At 44.5% G+C, this 23,885-nt stretch overlaps 1 protein-coding gene across 9 annotated transcripts in view; it reads left to right on the top strand.

The window, feature by feature from the left end:
• The window catches only part of PROM1 (prominin 1), a 675,175-nt gene extending 652,265 nt beyond the window's left edge, over positions 1-22,910 (top strand). For all 9 annotated transcript variants that reach the window (XM_085642390.1, XM_085642389.1, XM_085642385.1 and 6 more), the window contains one exon: positions 21,362-22,910. The gene's annotated coding sequence lies outside the window, so the exon portion shown is untranslated. The remainder of the gene's footprint in view (positions 1-21,361) is intronic.
• The last annotated feature ends 975 nt before the right edge of the window (positions 22,911-23,885 follow it).

The raw sequence follows: 23,885 nt of genomic DNA on the forward strand, positions 1-23,885 counted from the left end.
ACGGGCTTCCGCCCTGGTCAAGGCACGGAAACCACTCTAATTGCAGTGGTGGAGGAGACAAGAAAGATTCTCGACTCGGGAGGATCCGCAGTCGTTATCCTCCTGGATCTAAGTGCAGCCTTCGATACGGTGAACCACTCCACATTGGTACACCGTCTCAACAAGGCAGGAGTAACAGGCTCGGCCCTTTCCTGGCTCCAATCGTTCCTGGAAAAGAGATCCTTCCAGTTATTCGAGGGAACTACTCGATCTCAACCCACCCCGCTCCATCGCGGGGTCCCCCAGGGCTCGTCCCTTAGCCCCACCCTTTTTAATGTGTATATGTCCCCACTGGAAGATATAGTTGCACCTTTTGGAAGCAAACTGGTTACCTACACAGATGACACCCAGCTAATTGTGTCTCTCAATCAGGCAAAGCAACCTTCAGTGGACTTGTGCTCTTGCCTCAAAGAAGTCACTAGCTGGATGAACAGGTCACACCTGAAACTTAACGGCGAAAAAACAGAGCTATTACTGCTAGGCAACCAGTCTAACTTCCTCCCCAAATTAATGTGGCCAATTGCTATGGGACCAGCACCCATCCCTAAAAAAGAGATAAAAAGCCTGGGCATCTGGCTCGACCAGGACCTCACTTTTCAATTCCAAGCAAGGAAAACTGCTGGAATCTGCTTTGGCCTGCTCCGAACTGCGCGGAAAATTCTCCCCCTCCTTCCCTGGCACTCAAAAAAATTCTTATTCAGGGGCTTATCCTCTCCAGGCTGGACTACGGTAATGCCCTTTATCTTGGCGCCCCCAGAAACTGTTATCTCCAAGCTCCAGGGAGTCCAGAACTCAGCGGCAAGACTTCTCACGGGCACAAATAATCGGTGCTCGGCTAAGCCCGCCTTAAAATCTCTTCACTGGCTCCCGATTCAGGAAAGAATCAACTTTAAGGCCCTCTGTATCACCCATAGAATTTTCCAGGATAAGTGCCCCCCTATTCTAAGGAACCTGATCAAACCATATAAAGCCAATCGCAGGCTACGTTCCGACGACCTTCATCTGGCAGACACTCCAAGAATAAAGAAATCCCGGACAGGAGGCCGGCTCTTTTTCTACAACTCCTCCAGGCTCTGGAACTCTCTACCCCTGACCATACGCAAACAAACCAACATCCTTGCTTTTTGCAAACAACTGAAAACCTGGCTTTTCCCGTAAATTCCATCTACTCTCTAGCCTCCTCGCAGCGCTGGGATGCCTCCGGGTAGCCATGCGCTATATAAATATTATTAAAAAAATAATAAAAAAGGACTGTTTGAGGGCTCAATTACCCGTAGATCCATCATTTTGGAGGCTTTCTCCTTTATGCTGGCTCTCACCTTATCGGAAAGCCTGTAGACTTTAATCTTCACATACAGTCCCCAGTATAAATATAGGGTGCACTATTTAGTGAGTTCTGGCGTAAGTGAGAAAGGAGAGACAAACTGCCCCAGCAACTAGCAGGAGTTCCGCTGTTGCTCTATAGTCAGGGTAGGGAAGATGTTAACACCCTCCACTGACCCATCCTGCTGCCTAGAAGAAAGGAAGTTGGGGAGAGGTTCACTTTCCTCTTCCACTCCATCATCTGTGGCCAGTAGCATGGTTACCTCTTTCGCTCTTTCACCTCATAGTGCACAGACCAGATCTGGGTTTCACAGGCTCCATCACCCACTCTTTATGGCCAGGTTAATACTCGACCAGAGTGGCCTTCTGGTACCACCATTTCCTGGCTGCCTGGATAGCTTCTAGATTCTTATTGGCCTTCTTCTAGAAGTGTTTCTTCTGGGCATAGAATGTCAGCATGTAGCTGTCCACATCCTGAGGGGCCTTAGTGGGAGCTTACTCCCAAACCTCCACCAAGCTGGGAGATCCTCTCACAGGGTGCCTTTAGAGAAGTGCAAAAGGGCTGAATCCTGGCCTCTTCTGCGGTACCTCACTGTATGCAAACAACAGGCATGACAATAAGACCTCCCACTTTAGCCTTAAGGACTGTAATAGGCCCATGATCACGCACTTTAGTGGTCTTGTCGAACCTCTTAACAAGCTCATTGGTTTGGGGATGGTAGGGAGTAGAGAACTTATAGGCCTATCCACACTCCTTCCAAATGGACTTCATGTATGCAGACATGAAGATGGTTCCATTGTCAGATATTACCTCCTTGGGGAATCCCTCACTAGTAAAGATCCTAATTAGTGCCCTGGTCACTGTGGATGCAGGCACTGACCTCAGAAGTACAGCCTCCGGGTTCCGGGTGGCATTGTCCACCAGGACCTGGATAAACAATTTGCCTAGGGCTGCATTGAGGACTAGAGGCCCAACAATTTTGATGCTCACCCTTTCAAAGGGGGTGACAACGCCAGGGAATAGAAGCAGGGGAGCCCTGCGCTTCCATTCTGACTTGCCACTGGCCTGGCAGGTAGGGCATGACCTACAGAAAGCATCTGAGGCCATCCTAATCCAGGGCAAATAAAAGTGGATGACAAGCCTTTCAAAGGTCCTGTCCTTCCCTAGATGAACTTCCTGGGGATAATCTTGAGCCAGCTTCAGTAGGAAGGCCCTGTAGCACTGGGGGGTCACTAACCCACAGATGGCACCAGAGTCAGGAGCCTTAAGCTCTCTATATTGGAGACCATTTTCCCAAAAGATCAGGTGATCACCAGAGGTGTTGCCAGCTGCTAGGGCCTCAACCTGCCATTTAGGCTCTCCAGAGTAGGCACTTACTCTGTGCCTTGCAGAACTCATCCCTGGTGGTACCCCTTTATTTCTGCCAGTTGGTCAGTTCGTGTAGGTTTCCCAGGGTGGCAGGGTCCTCCCTTGTAGGCTGAGGGGAGTTGCCATAAAACTCAGCCTCCTCCTGGACTGTGGTAGTTTCAGGAGGGGGTTTCCCAAGCCCCTTGCTCTTCCTCTTTGTATCAGGCACCTGGGCCATTCCTCCAGGTCTTTCTGACTAACCTCTTGGATGGCCATGGACCGGGTGGTCAGGCACACCCACTCACTCAACCCTAAAATCTCCAGATTGGACCTCAGCTACACCTCCTTTCAGATGGTGTGTTCTAGGTTATTGCCAAGCAGACTATCCACAGGCATGGATGGACTCACAGCTACCCTCAAGAAACCTGAGACACCCCCCACTCAAAAGTGGACTAGGGCCACTGGATAGAGATTTTTTTTTAAGGTTGAAAATATACATTCTTAAGAGGGCACATAGAGACGCATTCAATATCCAGTGCCAACAGCACAGTACAAGTGTCGCCTGCAGGGCATAGTCATTACCATACTTCACAAATCCAATAATACTAATGAAAGCTCCGCTGAGCTGGAGGTAGGAGCAATACGAAGCGGTCTCCGGCAAGACTATTTTGAAACTCCTCACCTGTCATGCAGAGGTAAAATGAAGTGCTCAGTGACACTAAGGTTATTTGAAAAGCCGTACTTATCACCTAGAGTTTGGAGTGAGCGTCCAACTATGTGTGTATGGTCTCATGTACATGCACTATGTTTGACCCGTGCGCCTTAGTCGAAGCCTGGTATTATCAGGAGCATACTATTAGCTTGAGTTAAACAAGGGAGGAAATCAAAGTCTCAGTCGAGAAGGGAAGGAGGAAAGGGGAGATGCGTTGTATAAGCCTAAATGTGAGGGGGAGTGCGAGGTCTCGTCAGGGCAGGGTAGAGAGCGCCTCTACCGCTAGGGCAGTGACCCTTGGGACTCTGGCTGTCGGCCCCTAAAGTAGGTTCAATAGAATCCTCAAATATTTGTAGATTTAGCAGTCAAGGGGGAACCAGTCTGGAGTGTTCAGTCCTAGAAAAATAGTGTATTAGTGCCTGCTAATTGCAGGTGAACTTAGCGTCTGTGTGGTTGATAGGAGCAGTAAGTAATTCAAGGGCTAGAGTGTGCCATCGACAGAGAAACCATGTAGCAATCGGGGAAGGTTGCGACTTCTTCCAAAATAGAGCAATTGTCTGTCAGGCAGGCCCCAACATTTGTTAAATCAGGCGCCATTCTGTATGTGTCATGGCAGCAACAACGGGGGTCTAATGCTTAATAGCATCACCGCTAGAGAGGAGGGGATGGGGAACCCCCTAATGCTCTTAATGTGGCTAAGGATCTCCTTCCAGAAGACCGTGAGACCCGGGAAGGACCACCATATGTGTGGGAAATCACCTGTAGTGCCCAACACGTCGGGGGAAAATTTGGTAGCATTCTTTGTAAGTGGGCTGGGTTATAGTACCATCGCATCATGATTTTATATGCTGACTCGCATTTCGAAAATGCTGTGATATATCTTTGGGATGTCTCGCTACAATCGATCACAGTCCTCTGGGAGTATCTCCCTCCCTCAAGTCCAAGTTCCATCGCGTTTAATATGTGTGGGGTGTAGGTTGTTGTGCGTGTTGCAAAACGGTATAAGTATGACATATCAGACCCTTCGAGCCCCCATAGCTGCGAACTAAGGATTCAAAGGCAGTAAGTTTTCTTGTTGCACCTTGGGTATATTCCTGTGGTAGCAGCAGTGTCAAATTCGATAATATTGCATCCGAGCCCCCTCTGTGAGACGGAAAGCTGTTTTGTATTGATCAAAAGTAAGGAGTTCTTGTATAACTCGACATTTGCCCTCCGACCATTCACTAAATGCCCGAGGTTGCAGCGCAGGAGGGAACATGGGGTTTCGGAGTATAGGCGTATTCAGAGAAGGAAACGTAGTCAACCCTCGAGAGACTGCCAGCCTATCCCATATCTCTAGGACCGTTTTAGTAGGGGTAGCTATGTACGCGCTACGGGGCGTGCCCCTCAAGGGAGCCAAGCCAGGTCCCACAGATGTCTGCATGAAACCGCACGATCCATTTGGAACCAATGCTTCTTGCTCTCTCGAACAACCCACTCCGATATGTATCGGAGGTGACAGGCCCAGTAATACTCTAGGAGATTAGGGCATGCCAGTCCTCCTCCATCTCGCGGGAGCATCAGGATCCTGTTAGAAAAGCGTAGACGGGATTTCCCCCATATAAAATCATTAAAGTCTTGTTGTAGGGGCAGGATGTCCGTTTGCGGTATAGGAGTGGGGAGGGATTGGAATAGGTATAGTATCTTTGGCAGAAGCGTCATTTTTATTGTGTTGATACGTCCTAACCATGCAGGAGGAAGGCCTCTCCATCTGCGCAGTTCCTCCCGAATGGCACTTCTATATCTAGGCCAGTTGGTTGAAGTCCCGGTTGAAAGCGAAGGAATCAAGTCTAAACCTAAGTATCTTATCGACTTATCAGACCAATTCAGCGGTATAAGATTTTGCTATTCTAAGACCTCTGTAGCCGGTAGTGTTAGATTAAGGGCATGGGATTTAGTGAGATTAATTCGAAAACCTGGTGCTCCTTCAAAGGAGTGCAAAAGTGTGGCTAACGCAGGAAGAGAAGAAGATGGGGAAGAGAGAGAGAGAAGATTGTCGTCTGCGAAGAGAGAAATTTTATGGTCGGACCCCCCCATAGGAATGTCCTGAATTGCAGGATTGTGACAAATAGCGATGGCCAGAGGTTCCACTACCAGGGCAAATAACAATGCGGACAATGGACACCCCTGACGAGTGCCTCAATAGATCGGGATGGGGACAGAAACCCGCCCATTAAGGCGAATGCGTGTGGTGGGATGAGTATAAGAGGTCCTCAACCTAGAAATCATCACGGGGCCCAGGCCTATTTTCTGCAGAACTGCCCGTAAAATCCCCTATCCGCTCGATTGAAGGCTTTTTCTGCATCAAGGGACACCAAGCAAGCAGGTATGTTCCTAAACTGTGCTTTTTCCACAAGGTGGGAAATCATGCAGATGTTATCGGCCCCTTGACTCTGATGTATAAACCCCACCTGATCTGGATTAATGAGGCCCGGAAAGTGAAGTTCCAGTCGAGTCTCCAGAATCTTGGGGAAAATCTTGGAATCAGTGTTTAAAAGGGCGATGGGGCGATACGAAGTAGGCAGGGAATGATCTTTACCTGGCTTTGGAACGAGATCTATCTCCGCTTCGGACATGGAGGGAGTAAGGCCTGAAATGTCTGAGAAATATTAAAGAGCTGCAATAAATGTTCGCGGAGCTGCAGATAAAAGATCTGATAGAACACTACCGGTAGACCATTGGGCCCGGCATCTTCCCTACTGGAAGCTGCTTCAGGGCTTTAGCTACTTCCTCCTGTGAAATGGGTTCCTCTATCAATTCCCTATGGTAAGAGTCAATCGTGTCCCAGCAGGAGTCAAGGAAACCCGTGACTGCATCATGAGAGCAAGGCATGTCTGCATAGAGTTCCTTAGAAAAGTTTGACAGAGTTGAGCATTTGTCTGGCTCCAAAATAGCCCATGTACCATCTGGACGTTTGAGTTTGGCAATATTTACTCTCGATGTCTTAGCCCGGAGAAGTCGCACTAGGCATACCCCAACCTTGTCTCCCCCCGTGTAAAATTTCTGCTTAAGAGCGAGCAGGTATTGCTATTGCGGTGTAATCTTAGCAGACCCTGTAAGTCCGCAAGCAATGGAGTGTTTGAGGCATATGAGCTGTAGATAGTATACTTGTGCATAGATTGCCATCTGGTGTTTAAACTGACGTTTCTAATATATGAGGGATGGTTGTAGGTGCTCTTTTCTTTCTAGAGTCTTAGGGGTCCATTAGGATGGCGGGCGAACTTCAGTCCGCCCGCCACCCTAGCGTGCTGGGACCTGCCGCCACTGGTGCGGCGGTCCTATCCCACATATTCAACATTGTGGCGGGCGGAGCTGTAAGCAGCACCCGCCACAATGTTGAATATGCATGTTGTACATTGCCCGTGGAAAGGGATGTCTCTAATAGACGGAATTCTCGCTGTCTGGCTATCGATATAGAAGAGATAACTCCCCGTATAGTAGCCTTAAAGGCGTCCCACCTAGTCACTTCAGAGGGTTCAATAGGGTCATTTGTTACGAAAAAGGCTTCTTTACGGATATCTGCTACATCAACAGGGTCCCAGAGGGCCTGGGGTGGCAATCCCCACTAGGGTGCGCTGCTGTGTGAGGTTTGGGGGAATGTAAAGATACCAAAACATGTGCATGGTCTGATAGAGAGATGTCTGATATCTCAGCCGCAGTTAAGGTGTGCACTAGCGGTAAGGAAAGAAAGAAGTAATCGATGGAAGAACATGAGCGTTGTGCATGAGAGAAGGAATAATCCTAAGAGTCAGGGTGTAAATACCGTCATGCATCTACTAATCCGGTCTGTAACAATGTTTTTCAGAGTGGCAGACATGACCCCAGCGCTTTGATATGCTTGTGCTGTGTATTGTATTGTATTGTAATTGCATTTATATAGCGCTTACTACCCCTGATGAGGTGTCAAAGCGCTTTTTCGGCGAGTAGCACGCTACTCCGGCACCCATAAAGGATTAGTGTTAAATTAGTATAATGAAATATGAAAGTAATTAAAGTGGTGGATAGGTTAGTCAGATATTTGGATTTGGAAGGATAGCGGAAGGATAGAAGAGGAAAAAAGGTCTGTATTTATGTAGAGCTTATTACCCCTGATGGGGTGTTGAAGCGCATTTCTTTTTTTTTTTTTGGGCAGTAGCACACTACTCCAGAAATCCATAAAGGATTAGTGGTGAATTAGTATGGTGAAATATGAATGTAATTTGAGTGGTGGATGTTAGTTAGTTATTTGGAGTGAGAAGGATAGCGGCGGAATAGAAGGAGGAGGAAGGTTTGCATTCATATAGGGGTATTGTAGCACTTCTCTGGCAAGTAACACGCTACTCCGGAACCCATAAAGGATTAGTGTTGAAAATTAGTATAGTGAATTATGAAGTAGTTTGAGTGGTGGATATGTTATTCAGTTATTTAAATAGAGAAGGGTAGCGGCAGGATAGAAGAGAGTAAGTGGTTTGTATTTATATAGCGCTTGCTATCCCGATGGGGTTTGAATCGCTATTTTTGGTGAGTAGTCCGGGTTCCAAACCAGATTAAAGTCCCCACCCAAGGACGATTTTGATTAGGGACGTATATGTTTACAAGAGTCAGAGGCGTCCTCCTCCAAGGAATTTGGATTTTTAAGAACCTCCCGTCTTTGTCCATCGTAGCTTTAGAAGGCATCACCGTCTGCCCGGCTTTGAAGAAGATGGCCACTCCACCGGTTTTAGAAGAAGAACAAGCCTAAAATGAAGTAGGGTATTTGGGGTGGAACATTAAGCGAGTGTCGGAGGAGAGCAAGTGAGTCTCCTGGAGGAAAATAATGTCAGGGTCCTGACGAAGTAGGTAACGCCATACTTGGTGGCTTTTATAAGACCCTTAACATTTAGTGAGAGAAATGTAATAACATTGGCCATGTTAAGTCTAATAGGTTATGTTGCCCATGTTAAGCAGTTGGCCAGTACGGCTGGGATGTCTCTTCCCCTCCGAGGGTTTCAGGGCAGGTCAATACAGTCGGGAGACCATCTAGTACTATTGCGCAGGCAAGGGCGTTGACTGCATTCCCCACAGACCAGAGTATGTCCCTCCCCCAAACAACATCCCCCAGCAGCTGCGCATCTAGGAAAGCAAAAGGAGGGGTGTAGAAAAAAAAAAAAGAAACAACAAATATAACAATACGCCCCAACAGGGCCGGGCGGTGTCAGGGTCTACTAAGAACAGCCCTATGTCTCCAAGACAGGCCATTCGGAAGTAGTCACTCTCCATAAGGACCGTGATACAAGGGTGGAGGCAGGCGCAGAAGAAGTTTGTGGATCCCCGCTTCCAGCGGCCTGTAGCAATAATAAGTAAGTAACGTGTTGATCCCTTCCTGGGTCGGCATCAGATCATCCAAGGTTGAGTCCAGTAACAGCCATGGTCAGAGGGGGCTGCCCGTATTGCTTAAGTACTTAACATTGGTTTTACGTTCCCACAGAGGGACTGCCCCCGTCCAGGCAAAGAAGCGGACAAATCAGCTGCGTCAATAACTTGAGTTGGGTTGGCTAAATGTCTCGTTACTAAGTCATAGAAAAAAGGCTAAGTGTTAGTGGGTTTCATGGTCTAGTTAATCTTCCTTGTCGGGTGATCGAGCCTGCGGAGAGGAGACAGTGCAGGATCGAATAGTGCTATTAATCTCCTGTTTGGCCTGTGATGGGTCCCGCTCCCGGAGACGTTGTTTGGAGTTAGGCGGCATGACAGTAGACCATTCTGGTTGCAATGGACCTCCCAGTTGCCCACGGAGTGAGGGCTGATCCTCTTCTTCCGATTCCACCGTGAGTTGCAAGAGTCATTTTGAGTCCCTCAGGGAGTAAAGATTATGACGCTTACCCTCCCAGGATATTGAGGTCTCTGAGCTTGTCCGTGACAGGCTTGAATTCCTTTCTCCTTTGCAGCATGGCAGGCGCAAGATCTTGGAAAATCTGGGTTGAAAGACCGTTGTAAGAGAAATCTTTGACCCCCTGAATCTTTTTCAAAATGGCTTCCTTTTCGGCAAAGAAGTGAACCCTCATGAGTATATGCAGGATAAAGTGAGGTCTATTACGGGGACGCTGGTCGCGGTGGGCTCAATCGAGCATTGGGGGAGAGGCTTTTTCACCTTCTCCAATAGCGTGTAGGAGATCCGCAGTGAAGGTCATAATATCCTTGCCCTCTGCTCCCAAATACACTCCTCTAATGTGCAGGTTGTTTCGCCTACTGCGGTTGTCGAGGTCTTCCTGCTTCAACTGGAGGTTGATGTTTTAGTTCTCCAGCTTCCTCCATAGGTTCTCATGGTCCTCTGACCTAGTGTCCATAGTGTGCTCGAGGTCGTCCACCCTGCCTCCAATCTCCATGACCTCCCATCGAATATCTTGTAAACCAGTTTTAAAGTCCTGTCTAAGGAAGCCAATTTCGTCCTTGATCTCTTGAAGGAAGGATGCCATAAATGCCTGAGTGATCGGAGCATCTGCTATGGCCTTTTCTGGCGCAGAGGCTAACGGAGCAGAGGCATCCTGTGAGGGTGGAGCTGTCTTGGACCAAAGGGAGGTAACCGGGTTGTCCCCAGCAGACTCTGAATCTTTAGTGACCTTATTTTTGGGAGGCATAGCTAAAAAAACGAGTTGTATCAGAGACCTTGGCTAGTGGGGTACAGGTTCCATCAGCTTGCATAGAAAGTCAAGTGGGCGTCTCACCTTAGCTCTATGAACTACCCAGGAGCACTAACGCAAGTCTAGCTCTCTCCGTTTGCCCTTGATGATGCTAGACAGGTCAGTGAGAGTATCCACATTAGTCGCGCTCTGCCCTCAACGTATGTCCTGAACAGGAGCTACGTGGGACTTGCTCCAAAGGCAAAACCCGATGAGTAAGGTTCGTCCACAAGTGGGGGTGCTGGGTTATAAGAGGCGATGATCCGTTCGAGGTCTCAGCGTGCAACACAAGAGGCCAAGGGTCCCACCAGCAGGCCATATCTACTGAGTAAGTCGCAATCCTAGAAATCATGCTCGCAGGCTCCACTGCTGAGGTCCTCCGCAGGCGCTGGCAGCAGGCGACGCGTGAGGGGAGGGAGTCAATGATGCAGGTATATAGGGAGACAGTCCATTCCTACCCCATCAGTTCGATATAAGCAGGAGCAGGCCCAAGCCTCAATCAGCTCTCCTCGCACCAGGAGCCCAGGGCCGTGTCATCCGCCCTGCACAGTGGGAGGTAGAGCTATATCGGGCCGTGATGCAGGGGGGCCCATCCGAGGCGCCAAGGCAGAGTCAACTTCACGTCCCCGAATGCAATGTTCAATGCGAAACCCACGTGTGCGCTGCTGCCTCGCTCACCGCAGAGTCGCTGTAGGGCTTCGGCCATGGTGCACCGGACCCAAAATGGCACCGACAAACCACCTCACAGTCAAATCACAGAGCCCCAGGTGCCGAACTGCAGCCGGGCCGCCTCGTTGTTCAGCGGGGCCCTCCTACAACGGGTACACAGCACCACTTGTCACAGCTCCGGCGGTCGGCCACGCCCTCCTCCTCTGTTGCGGAAACAGGCCAGGGTGCAGTGCCTCCACTCACCCAAGAAGCCAGAGGGCACAGCTCATTCCCCAGCAAACAGAGGAGGCACGGCACAGTCTCGGAGCCGGGCATCGTCGACCGGTGTGGATGCTGCAGGTCAGCCCGTCCAGCCAGATGCAAAATGGTGGCGGAGGGGAACGCCGGAGATGGGTCGCGGAGATCGAGGTCTCCTCACAGTGCATCGCCGCTTCTCTGTGGCCAAGTGTCCCCGTGACCTCACCACTGCCAGGTACCAGACCCGGGGCCCAGTATCAAAGGCTGTAACGGGCTGCGGTGGAACGGAGACTCAGCCTCACATGTCTCGCTCCAATCGCACCCTGGCCACGCCCCACAGATAGTGACTTTTAAGGTTGCCAGCGACAGTAACCTGGTGGAATGCATGAGCGACTCCCTGATCTGAGGTCACCAGATGACATCTGACAGTTGTCATGCTGTCTTCAGTGACACACTAGCTGTATTTTTTAGTATTACTAGGCATGTGAACCCTTTGCACAACTTCTCCATCACCTATGGACACTAGAGTAACCTGTACACTATCCTCTATACTATCTGGGGCAATATCCTCCTCAAGTGCTACACTAGCCAGCCCCAGTGTCTGTCTACAAGTGGAGGGCTGTGCCCGCTTAGTACACTTGGCATCCCCCTCTGTAGTGCTCAACAGGCTGGCACTCATAGCACAAGGGGAGTGCCTTCCCTGAGGACGTATTATCATGGAACCACTTCTTTTTCTGCTCAGGTGTGTTCTGGGAACCCTGATCCTTAGAATTAGTTTGAGGAGTTTTAGAGAACTCCTTTTTTTTATTTTCGTATAATCCCCTCCGTCTGGTGGGAACCCTGCCTGCACTTGTTGTGAATGCTCTCAGATACTTTCTTGTGGACCGTGGTGCTGAGTAAGTGGTCCGCCACCATAGCCCGCTCCCTGGGGTAAGTAAGCATACCATCAATAAGGTGTATGCACAGATCTGCAAAACAAAGACTGATCATGGACTCAGTAGTAATCAAATCCCCCTGGTATTCCTTTACTTCATTGCTCTTCATCCAACCATACCGTGCTTTGCAAAAGGAATCCACACAGTCCACCAGTACTGATGGTCGAGCTTCTGACTGTCTCTTACCTTCTACATCTCTTGGGCCTGTAGGGCGTTCCCTCCCCTCACTAGGGATATGCTTCCTTAGGCCATACGGTTCACTCACAGGATATTGATGCTGAAAACATCGATGTAAAGAAATAAATCGGAAAAAATATATCGAATGCAAAAATATCGACTCCCTATACTTAAACAGGTAAGTACAAAAATATTGAATCAAAATTATTGAAGTTAAAAATATAGATGTAAAAATGACTGATTTAAAAATATAAATAAAATAATAAATAATATATTAAATATTAATATTATCTTTAGCAAAATAAAATTAATATACATTTTAACTAAATATATAAAATAAACTTAATTTAAAAAATATGAACACACAAACATAATAATGTATACATATACTTATATTTACTTTAAAAAAATGTAACTATTCTCTTCATTTAACTTTCAAATTATATCAAATAAAAATATATACATATATCAATAATTTAAAATAAAACAAATCTATAATTAATAAAAAAAATGAAACTATTAAAAAATTAAAACTGACATTTCGCAATACAATAAATACACAGGGGTCTATTATAATAGCGGGCGGATCGCCACCGTCCGTATGGCGGTGGTGATCAGCACACCATCACCTGCCGCCCGCCTCCCATTCCCCCCCGCCATATTACGATGGCGGGGGGCACCCCGGCAGACGGAAAGGCCGTCTGCCGGTTTTCCGCCCGTCGACGAGTCAACCGGGCGGAAAAGGGGCTGGATATGGTGGCGGTGTCTGCAAGACACCGCCATCCATATTACAATACAGGCAGAGTAGTGCCTTTCCATGGCGGCGTTGCCACCATGGGTAGGCATGCGGTTCCTGAATGTGGGTGCCTGTTGCGGGTCCCCAGGGTGTTACGGGTGTGGGGGGTGCACCTGTATTTGCATGCACAACGTGGCAGGCACTGCGCGGTGCCTGCCACGTTCTGCATGTAAATGCACAAGGTGCATCCACAGCATTGTGGCGGGCGGTGCTTTGAGCACCACCCGCCACAATGTTGTGGATGTTGTGGATGGGGGATGCCACCGCCACGGTGGCGGTGGCATCCTAATAGACGGTGCGGGACCGCCGCACCACTACCGGCCGCTAGGGTGGCAGGCGGACGGCCATCCTAATAGACCCCACAGTTGGGAAAATGTTGGATAGCGAAATAATTAGATTTACTATTCCAACTCCAGTGAGTGCAACAGTAGGGAAAGTGTTGGATAGCGGAGGGGCAAAAATTACTATTCCCACCCTTACTATTCTGGATAGCGAAGGGGAAAAATATTCCCACCCTTCCCAACATTTATACTTATAAACACCACAACACATACCTAAAATTAATTACACAATGACCACAATTAATTACTAATTAATTAATTATTTAAAATTAATTAAAAACTAATTATTAAATAATGAATACATTAATTTACACATTTAACACTAGAACATCTCAATTAAACAAATATATTTAAATACAAATTATTCGATAAATGTAATATAATTAAATTACTTCCCACTATTGTCCCCTATAAACCCACAACCCGCTATGGAACAAAAAACACAAATTTCAAATAAAAAAATAATAACTGTTAAAAATAATCAAAAAATTTGATATAATTAAATTACTTCCCACCCTATTCCCCTATAAACCCACAACCGGCTACAGAACTAAAAACGCAAAATTCAACAAAAAAAATAATTACTAAAAATAATCAATACATTTTATATAATTAAATTACTTCCCACCCGATTCCCCTATAAAGCCTCAGCCCGCTGCGGAACTAAAAATGCAAAAGTCAAATAAAATAAAATGAATAACTACTAAAATGTAAACAGATATAATAAAAAATACAAACAATTCTTATACAAAAAAACAAACATCACACACATATAAAATATATACTAAAATATATAACATTAATAAAAAACCCGATATTTTTAGCAACTATATTTTTGCAAACGATATTAAACACTTCGATATTTTTACATCGATATAACTTACCTAAAATCGATATTCTTGACCATGAGAATTTGTCTGTCGATATTCCTGACCCACGATATTTTTGCCTTGTTATTTGTGCCATTCGATATTTTTTACTAGATATTCTGTCCCTGCACTGGCTGTATCTCCACTTCTCCACAGGGATCTTATTTATCTGTAGATCTACCTCATATATTTGAAATCACTTGTCAATGTCGTCTCCCACAACAAAGTCAGGCACCAGACCCTTAGGGATGTGGACCCTCTTGTCTCTGGAGATCACTGTGATTACACTGCCACCAATATTGCTGGACTCTGCTTGCCTTAGATCCAGCTCTCTGAGGGTCCTCTTGTGAGCCATTTTCCACTACTCTGCATCCATGGCCAATTCCTTTTCTCTCATGACCAGTTTCTTTCCCTCCATGGTCCTTTCAGCCTCCATGACTAGCTTCTTTTGCTCTGATTCAATTTTCAACTGGGCCATCTGCAGTCTAAACTCCATCTTTGCCTTCCTGTCTTCTGTCTCCTCTGGGGACAGGCCTTTAGAGGACACACTGCTCTCTGCTCGGGCAGGGACTTCTGACTCAGGGGTCAGGTCATCCTCAGCTGAATGCTATAGCCCAGGGCTGGTATCTAGGCCCTGCTCTGGCTTGCTCTCGTCATGCTCTCCATCCTAGTCATCTGTTGTGACTGTCCTCCGCCCTTGCCCTCAGAGCCTTTTGGAGCTCCACCTTAGTGGTGCTCATTTTGGCAGACAGTAGCATCTCTTTACAAAACTCCTTGAGCTCAGCTGATATCTAGCTCTCCAGACTGAGGAGCTCAAATTCCATTTCTTCAGTTGAAGTCCCAGGCATAATAGTGAGGTAGGATGAGAATGAATTTGAAAAAATCAAAAAGGTCAGTCAAGGAGAATTTTAAATTCGAATTGGTCTCAAATTATTTATCTGTATTTTCAGTGTAACACAAAATCACTGTATGTCACTGCACAAACACTAGTCCTACTCCTTACCACTGATCAACAATGTGGGAAATTGGTTTACTGGTTGAGAGTGGGTGAATCCCTGGTCAAGCAGTAACAACAATCTATGTCAGGGTGAGAGGCACACGCACACCCAAAATTAATTTGTGCTCATACCTCTGGTAGCTTGGCACAGAGCAGTCAGGCTTAACTTAAAGGCAATTTCTAAAGTATTTATGCAGCACTTCAAACAGTAATAAAGTGAAAACACAACACAAAAATAAATCCACAACCAATTTAGAAACATAGAGCAAACTACTAAAATTACAATAATCCAATCAGTAGAACCCGAGTTATGCAATTTTAAATATTTAAGTGAAAATAGTGCCAAAAAGCCCAAAGTGGCACAGGCGGCTATCTGGTCGTGCGAGACCAGGAGAAAGTCACAAGTTCAGGCAGACTGTGATGGAGTGCTGGTCAGATACAGGGACCAAGTTAGTCCTGCTGAAAACGTACCTTCTCAGTCCAGCTCAAAGACTCGAGTTAATGATGGAGGGGTCATGATGAGGAGGGAAGCGTTGTGGACGGCCGTCCATGTAGCGCGAAGAGCAGTCCTGGCATTGCGGGCACTCACTGCTGTTGCGTGAATGTCCTGCTGGCGTTGCGTGATGGGGGGCCGGACTACGCTGTGGCGCTACCCGAAAGCAGCTGATACTGTAGCACGAGTTGACAAAACTCCACGTTGGCAAGCAATGCGAGTGACAAGGTTTCAGCACCAACGGACCCGTTTGCTGTAACAGAGAACCCAAAAACTTTAATTCAGCCCATCTTTGAGGACATATGAAGAGTCCAGGACCTGACAGGCCAGGTCAGGGGCTTGCTCCAGCTGAATCTCGTTCCTGGTTCAGGTGGTTGGTAGTCCGTTATGTACCGGTGGCTCTGAACAGTAGCCCAGCAGACTAGCCCTTGGAGTCACTCTGGGAGACCTGGGTTAAGGTATAGGTCCGGTTCCTCTGACCCAGGCAGTAGGGCAGCAGGCCAGCAATCCAGCAAGGCAGTAGTACAGGAGGTCAGTAGTCCAATGAAATGGCAGCCCTTTCAGTGACACTGCAGTCCTTCTTGCTTGCAGAGTCTCCACAGTCCAGATGTGTATTGAATAGTTGGTGACTGTGGTCCAATATTTATTCCAGGTGCCTCCTTTGAAATTGGATGCTTCTAGAGGTTTGTCCTTGAAGTACACAGGTTCCTGCCTCCCCTGCCCTGGCTCCAGACTAGCTACAGGGTATTTGCAGCCCTTTATGTGGAGGCAGGACACAACCAATTCAAGTGTAAGCGGGGCTGTGGCCAGCACCACCCTCCCATCCTCCCAGTGATGGCCCATCCAGGCACACCTGAGCTCTCTATTGATTGTGGCATATAGGAGATATGGACCAAAGCCCAACTGTCAGCTACACCCAGTCATGTGACCCAGAGACAAGCTGTAGGCACTAAATGGCTAAGGCTGGAAAATGCAATGTTTCTAAAAATGCAATTTTCGACATTGGCATTTAAATCCGACTTTACCATAAGAGAGGCTTTTTCATTACAATTCCAAAGACACCAAACATGAACTCTTTTCCTGTGCCCATTTGGAAGTTAAAGCTTATCAAATATAATAAGGTGACTCCAATGTTATCCTATGAGACAGGTAGGCCTAGCAGTAGTGAAAAGCAAAGGTAATAATTTTCCTCTACCAGGACATGTACATCATAAAAGTACAGGCACAACTTTTTAAATACAGGACACCCTGCCCTCTGGGCTGTCCATACCCTAAATGTGACAAATGTATTAAAAGATAATCTTTGGGCCTGGCAAAAGGTTTATTTTTCCAGGTCAAAGAGACAGATTAAAACTGCACATACAAGCTGCAATGGCAGGTCTGAGACATGTTTGAAAGGGCTATTTAAGTGGATGGCACAAAAAAATGCTGCAGGCCCACTAGAAGCATTTCATTTTACAGACCCTGGGTACATGTCGTACCACTTCATGAGGGATATGCAAGTAAATTAACTCTGCCAATTTGGTGTAAGCCTAGTCTACCATGCTTAAGGAGAGAGCACAAGCACTACAGCACTGGTTAGCAGTGGTAAAGTACACAGAATTCCTAAAGCCATCAAAAACAAAGTCAGCAAAATAGGATGGTTGAAGGCAAAACGTTAGAGGGCAACCACGCCAAGGATGCAAAGTCTAATAAATCTTTAAAAATAATTGGGATCTTTTTCATATACAGATTGCGCTGGGCATATGTTGTGTATTTTAAATGTAACACTTCGGCTTTTGAGTGCAGAGGTGGTGTGAACTCTGATATTAGTCTTGGTGATAAAGTGTGCTCCTGAACTATGCATCTTCTTCAGATGGTTAACCAATGTTTTGTTGTACACCCATAATTAAACATCAATAATTTTTTCCATCACCAACATCATCCGGTAAATATCACCAGTTTTGGACCCTTTATATACTTGGCCATCCATCAGGGTTAAATTGAAAGTACCTCCGAAGAATTCTTTAAAAAAAAAGAAAAACATCAAATAATGTTAGCACAAAACTGTCTCCAACATCCCTCACTGTAGTTGCTCACTAGGTCTGTGGGAAATAGCAACGACTACTGGCTCACAATTCTATGCAATATTTATAAAAGGTTCTTCAGGTATTTTACTTGTGAAGCAGACAAAGATAAAAAAAATAATAATAGAAAAAAGGTGTAAAATGTGGTCCAGTGCTGCAACAGAACATTTGGTATGCAGCCCATATACTCTTATCTTGGTGGTGGAGCGTCTTCTTCTATTCCAGATTCAGGAAGCCCTGGGACTGGATTTCCAAGAGTCCTGTTCCAGAAGTGCCAGGATCAGGAAACAGCTGCTGTTGTGATTCCCCATTGCAATTCAGGTGACAGTGACAAAACATATCACTGGAGCCTGATATCCCATCCTTATTGCACAAGACATCAGACAGCAGTGGATACATAGAGTTTATTCTTCTCCTTTTAGAAAAAGTCTGGAAACATCCTTTTTCTTAGTGAAGCACTACATTCTCCATAAGAACTTGCAACACCAAAGATCCCAGAATTAGAACAAGGCCATACAATTACATTGTATGCAGCCACAGTAAAGTTTCAATTAATTGAACAGTCACGACTTAGGCCATTAACAAAAAGCTGTCTGACTATGAAGGGACCCTCTAAATACCAAAAAAGGCCAAACCTTTTCCACTAACCACAATTCCACTCCAGCCTAACAACATATTGCAAAAAAATGCCTCAGCCTGTTCACCATTACGTCACAACAATTTACACCAAAGGTTTGTAATTTAAAGTCTCAGGCCAAACCTATGTCAGTCCATTGGAAAAAAAAACCTTCCTCATAATATACCTTGCTGGATACCAAATTGAGTACCTCCCCTTTAGTAGATCTCAGCCTTCCAACCTCTATGTGCAATGCCTCTTGCCACTTTTGCAACCACACCATCCTGCCTAATGCTCAAAGGAAGTGAGAAGAGCACAAATCTGCAGTTAAGCCTGCAGTGAAGCCAAGTGCTCACATAAAATCTGGGATTCATCAACACCCGCTCGTGTGGCTACTGCAACATAGTTGGCTTATTAAAGACATGGTTTGGGTAGAAAACATTTGCAATTCAAAGGACTAGCTGACATACAATACTCTTTCTTTCAGGACAGACAACTACTGCACAATCAATCCCAACTTGTCATTCACTGCATCATGATTCTCAATGAACAAAGAGGGTCACATACTCGACCAGACTTTACACACAATATCAAACCCTCTGCTATAATGATAACAAAATATATCTGTTCTAAATGTTTGTTATCTCCTTCCAAATCTTCAAATCTCTAACATGATGCATTAAAAGGAATTTAGAACTCATTACTGTGAGTCACCATAGACAGATTAGTAATGTTAGAGGTGAATTCCAATGATTCCAAAACAAACCATCCAGCTTCTGTAGACTGTGCAGTAGATCCACTGAACTGCCAGAAAATGAGGGCAGAGAGGGATTTCAGTCCAGCACCCATCCTCCCTTTCTGAATTACCTAACTAATATTGGTGTGCTGTCCCGTTAGAAGAGATTCAAAATCTATAGTAAGGGTTTGGATCCAATAGGTCATCAAAGGTTAGCTCATCTTAGGAGCACAAGCCCTCACTCACCAGTGGTGGTACGCTTCATCATTTGGCTGTGTTCATTGGGTTAGCGCTGCATTGCCCAACGGTCCTCCATGGGGGCACTTTGCCAGAGAATCTTTTCTGTATTGACTTACAGGTAAGGGTGATTTTACCTGTAATCTCTTCTAGAAGGGATTCATGAAGAGATTCAGATGAAATGTGGTTGGTCTGGCTATTAAAAGTAACTAAAGGTCTCCTCTGTGTCTATTTTATTCATGGGGCCTCTGCTAAGGGGATCAAATTAAATGGTGGATCATGGGAACAATTATGGCTCCTAGGGCCATATGTATCATTCAAAATTGCGATCGCAAATGCCGAAATTCGCAGAATTTCGGCATTTGCGATCGCAATTTAGCTAAGTGGGATGTATGAAAGGAAAACAGCCTCGCAAAATAAGGAATCACAAAATTTGCGATTCCTTATTTTGTGAATGCATTTAAGGAATTGCAAATTGCGATTCCTTAAATGCAATGTAAGAGGCCCAGAAAAAGTGCAATTTGGCCTTAAGGAATCGCAAATTACCACCAACTTCACGTTGGTGGTAATTTGCAATTTCTTTGAAAAATGCACCTTTTGGCATTTTTCAAAGTGCCATGTGACGCACAGACATGCCCTTAGGGCATGTATGTGTGCCACATGTGCATACATACATTTTTCAGGGGTGCAATAGGGTGTCCTTTTGACACCCTAGCACCCTTGAAATTGCATTCTCATTTTGCGATTCTCAAATTGCGAATCGCAAAATGAGAATGTCTTCCCATTCATTCCTATGGGCCTCCTAGCCCATAGGAATGAATGGGAAGGTTTTCCTTAATTGCGATTAGCAATTTGCTAATCGCAATTAAGGAATGCCAAGGAATCGCAAAACATTTGCGAATTTTTTATTACATCCCGTTTTGCAATTCTCAAATAGCGATTCCCTAAAAATCGCTATTTGAGAATTGCAAAAACGGAACTTGATACATATGCCCCCTAGATCTTTCACACTTGTCGACATGTTTCACGCTTCATCTGTCCTAACAAAGGTATGTTGTCACCTCTTCAGGACCTATTAATTGCCCAATCTTCTTTGGAGGATAAAAAAATCATTTATATGCTATCCTGACACCACTGGTCATTTGACTGTTCTGTAGTCTCTGCTGTTGGCCTACCTGTCCACTGCCGTTCCGAACTGCTTTCGATCCCGCCTTCTGCTATGGGGCCATTCTACCTAGGATTAAGATCCTCAATGCAGCATAAAGAAACACTTCCAAATTATGGGTATAAATCCAGGTACACAAAATTGACCACACAAAAAGTAGTGTTAGTGGTAGGATAACATATAAATGCAAAATGGAACAGAGCTGGCAACACAGGATTAAGTACGATTGGCTCACTACAGTTACATCTGCATTACTATCCTTTAGTTCCTTTCCTTGAAGTAATCCATTTGCCAAATCCCACACTCATATCTACATCTACTTGACATGGCGATAGATAATACAAAATGAACAGACGCGTGGAGATCCTAGCATGTATATGGGATGAAGGCATGTATACAGCTATGGTTTACAGATGATTTTCACTTTTAGGAGAGATCTTCTGACCCACCTGCAGACAAAATGTCCCATGCTTAAGAGGCATGGTGATGATGGAGGCGTAGTACAGATATCCAGCACTGTGGCAAATAACTTGCTTCTTTCCTCTCATATTGCTGCCACGCACAATCCAACACTGCTATCTCTCACCTAAAAGAATTTCTGAAATGTATGTTACATGCTACCATGCTGTCCCAAAGTATTTTATTGTCCTTAATATACCAACATGATTCTCTTGTAAAACCTCTCGGATCAATATCTATAATCATGTCACACCAATGAAAATGCTCAATTTTCCTCACTTTCTGTGATGGTAGTTTTTGTGTCTTGATGTTAACTGACATTCTTGTGTGCTGTGCACTAGACGATTGCTTGTGACCATTTTTAGTTTAAGTTATAACCATCCATTTAGTTTCCTCTGTGACCCCAATTTCCTTTTTTTACTCTTGATTATTGATACCTGTTTCTAAATTCACCTTGTGATTCTTGTTTTAGGGTAACCACAGAGGTCAATTTTCAGTATGAAACAAATGTTTGGAGTCAACCACCCGGTTCTGAGAAACCAAGTTGGTTTTTAAAGATCTGAGCCATTTCCTATTAATTTCAAATGGACAGCAAAGCATTGTCTTGATTCAAAAAACTGTTTTGAGAAGCCATTCACCTTCTATAGCAACTACATTTGGTCATGGGCATATGCTACATTTACCTAGTGATGGTCAGTGTTTGGGGACCTGAAAGTATTCGAACATCAAAACCCATTCTTCTGTATGATTACCTTGTATTGGAAGATATGTTATATATTTAAGTGTTTTAAAAAAAATGGTAGCTATTTTGTATGAAAAAACTTTTATAAGATGTACATATATGTATTTTGTTACAGCAGTATTTAAAATGAATTAGTTTGCAATGGCAAGATATGACGCTCCACAAATACACACAATAAACACTGTTTTCAGTCCTGTTATGTCATCACCACAATGGAAATTGTGAGCATTCCATTTTTTGTCAATCATTGCGATCCAAAATTAAAATGGTAAGCCTATAATGATTCTAAATTAAAATTTGCCTATTATCTATGTTATAATTATATGGTGCCATTCACTGAAGTATACATTCAAGTTTAAAAAAGCAAAACATTTTAGTATTTGATTTTGAACATATAAAAGGTACCCACTTAAACGCTCTCATCTAAAGATGGGTTTGACATAAGCGCATGATGGAAATTGTAATTATCAGATAAATTAGAAAGACACCTAAGATGTTTTTTGACGTTCTATTATTATTTTTCGTTTTTGAAGCTCATAATGTGAAAAGAAAAGCTCCTATGTTAAAGGTGCTACCAAATGAAGTGCAAAACTGAGCCACTAAAAAGAAAGGTGCTATCAGTTAATTTCACCTTGGGTATTCAACATTCAGTATTGTCAAATCAAATCAAATGTAAGATTTTCTACAGTATTGAATTGATGTTACAGTAATGAATAGAGCGACATATAACAGCTGACCAGGCACAAGATAAAGAGCAGCTGAGCACATATAAGATTAACTAAAGAATAGTTTCCATTTTCAGGAAAACTACCAAGTCAAGCCATGGTTATGTACATTGTGCATCTCATTTTATTCTTGATAAGATGCTTTTGTAAATTGTTTTTCAATAATCTCTTTTTAAATGTTTTAATACATTTATGGACCATGGTAAAACAATTCTTAATGACAAAGGGCTGCACACATCCAAACACTTGTATTGAAACATTAGTGTACTGTTAGAGAAACTTGAATTGTACAGTAATCAGCTACAGTCTGCCAATATCTTTATTTTTCTGTCAAATCAAAGTTTGTTAGAGTAAGAAAGATGCTGAAGCCTTAGGCTCTTTACTCTTCTGTTTGGACAGCTACAAGTAGAGAATTCACTTATCTGTCACTTTAGGAATATGATATAGCATATTTGTATATACTGTTTGAGCCGTAGTTTTTACAAAAAGGTTTCTATTTTTACTGTATTCTGAGAAAATGTACCAAGTTCCACAATAAAAATATTTGGTTACAATGAATGTAATGGCATTCAGTCAGAATGAGATTTGGAGCATGATTTTGTGGAGAGTGGTAATGGGACCTAAGTCAAGTAAGTATTAACAATGCCAATAGATCTGACTTTTAAATGTGCCTCTTCTGTCAAAGATGTGTTTAGGTATTCAATAAGTCATGATACATGCACTTGGTCACTCATCCTAGCATTCATGGGTGCATTAATCATCCCGTTACATTCATGGACTTATCCAATAAATAAATTCACCCACAAACTCAACGATATATGCAAGATAAATTAAAAGAATACAAGTAGAAAAAGAAAACATACTGCTGCCTAAACAAGGTGGGTATGGGCTTGCAATAACAGATAGAGTTAAAGATATCAGCAGGTTGCCATCTTGCAATGGTATCGTACGTGGTGTTATGTTGTTTTAAAGTTTCAGTGTGGCCACCACACTTGGAACCAATGTGCTGGCCATCTTGGAATGCTACAACAGTGAAACTATGGACAATACCATTCCATGACGCCAGCCTGGTTTAGGAAGTGGCGCACTGCAGATGAAATGACCAGCAAGCAAGCAACTGTTAGTACAGCCTGGGTAGCTGGAGCATGCTCTAGAAATAATGACAATGAAAAGATCAGATGCAATGAAATAAGAGGAAACTGAAGCACTGGGCCACCTTTCCCGGCATTGAAGCACACTCGTAATCAGCTGGATCTACACATTTTAAGAAAAATGCCATCACTCTTAGATTAATAGAGCCAGCGTCTTAAGTGGCAGACTCATTGCCCCATGTTGCATGTTATCAAGAGGAGCGAGGGAGATTCTATGAAGAATTATTGCAGTGAACATCTTCTACCTCCAATGGTTTGTCAGAGAGGGAATCAACACCAAAGTCCTTGCCTACAAAGGTAAATTTATACAACAAAATACATGTCTCTAGCTGTAACACAATCCAGTAACAATCCACTCTTAAAAGATATGTTTTTCAT

Source organism: Triturus cristatus, chromosome 2_2 (assembly GCF_964204655.1).
Source record: "Triturus cristatus chromosome 2_2, aTriCri1.1, whole genome shotgun sequence".
NCBI lineage: Eukaryota > Metazoa > Chordata > Amphibia > Caudata > Salamandridae > Triturus > Triturus cristatus.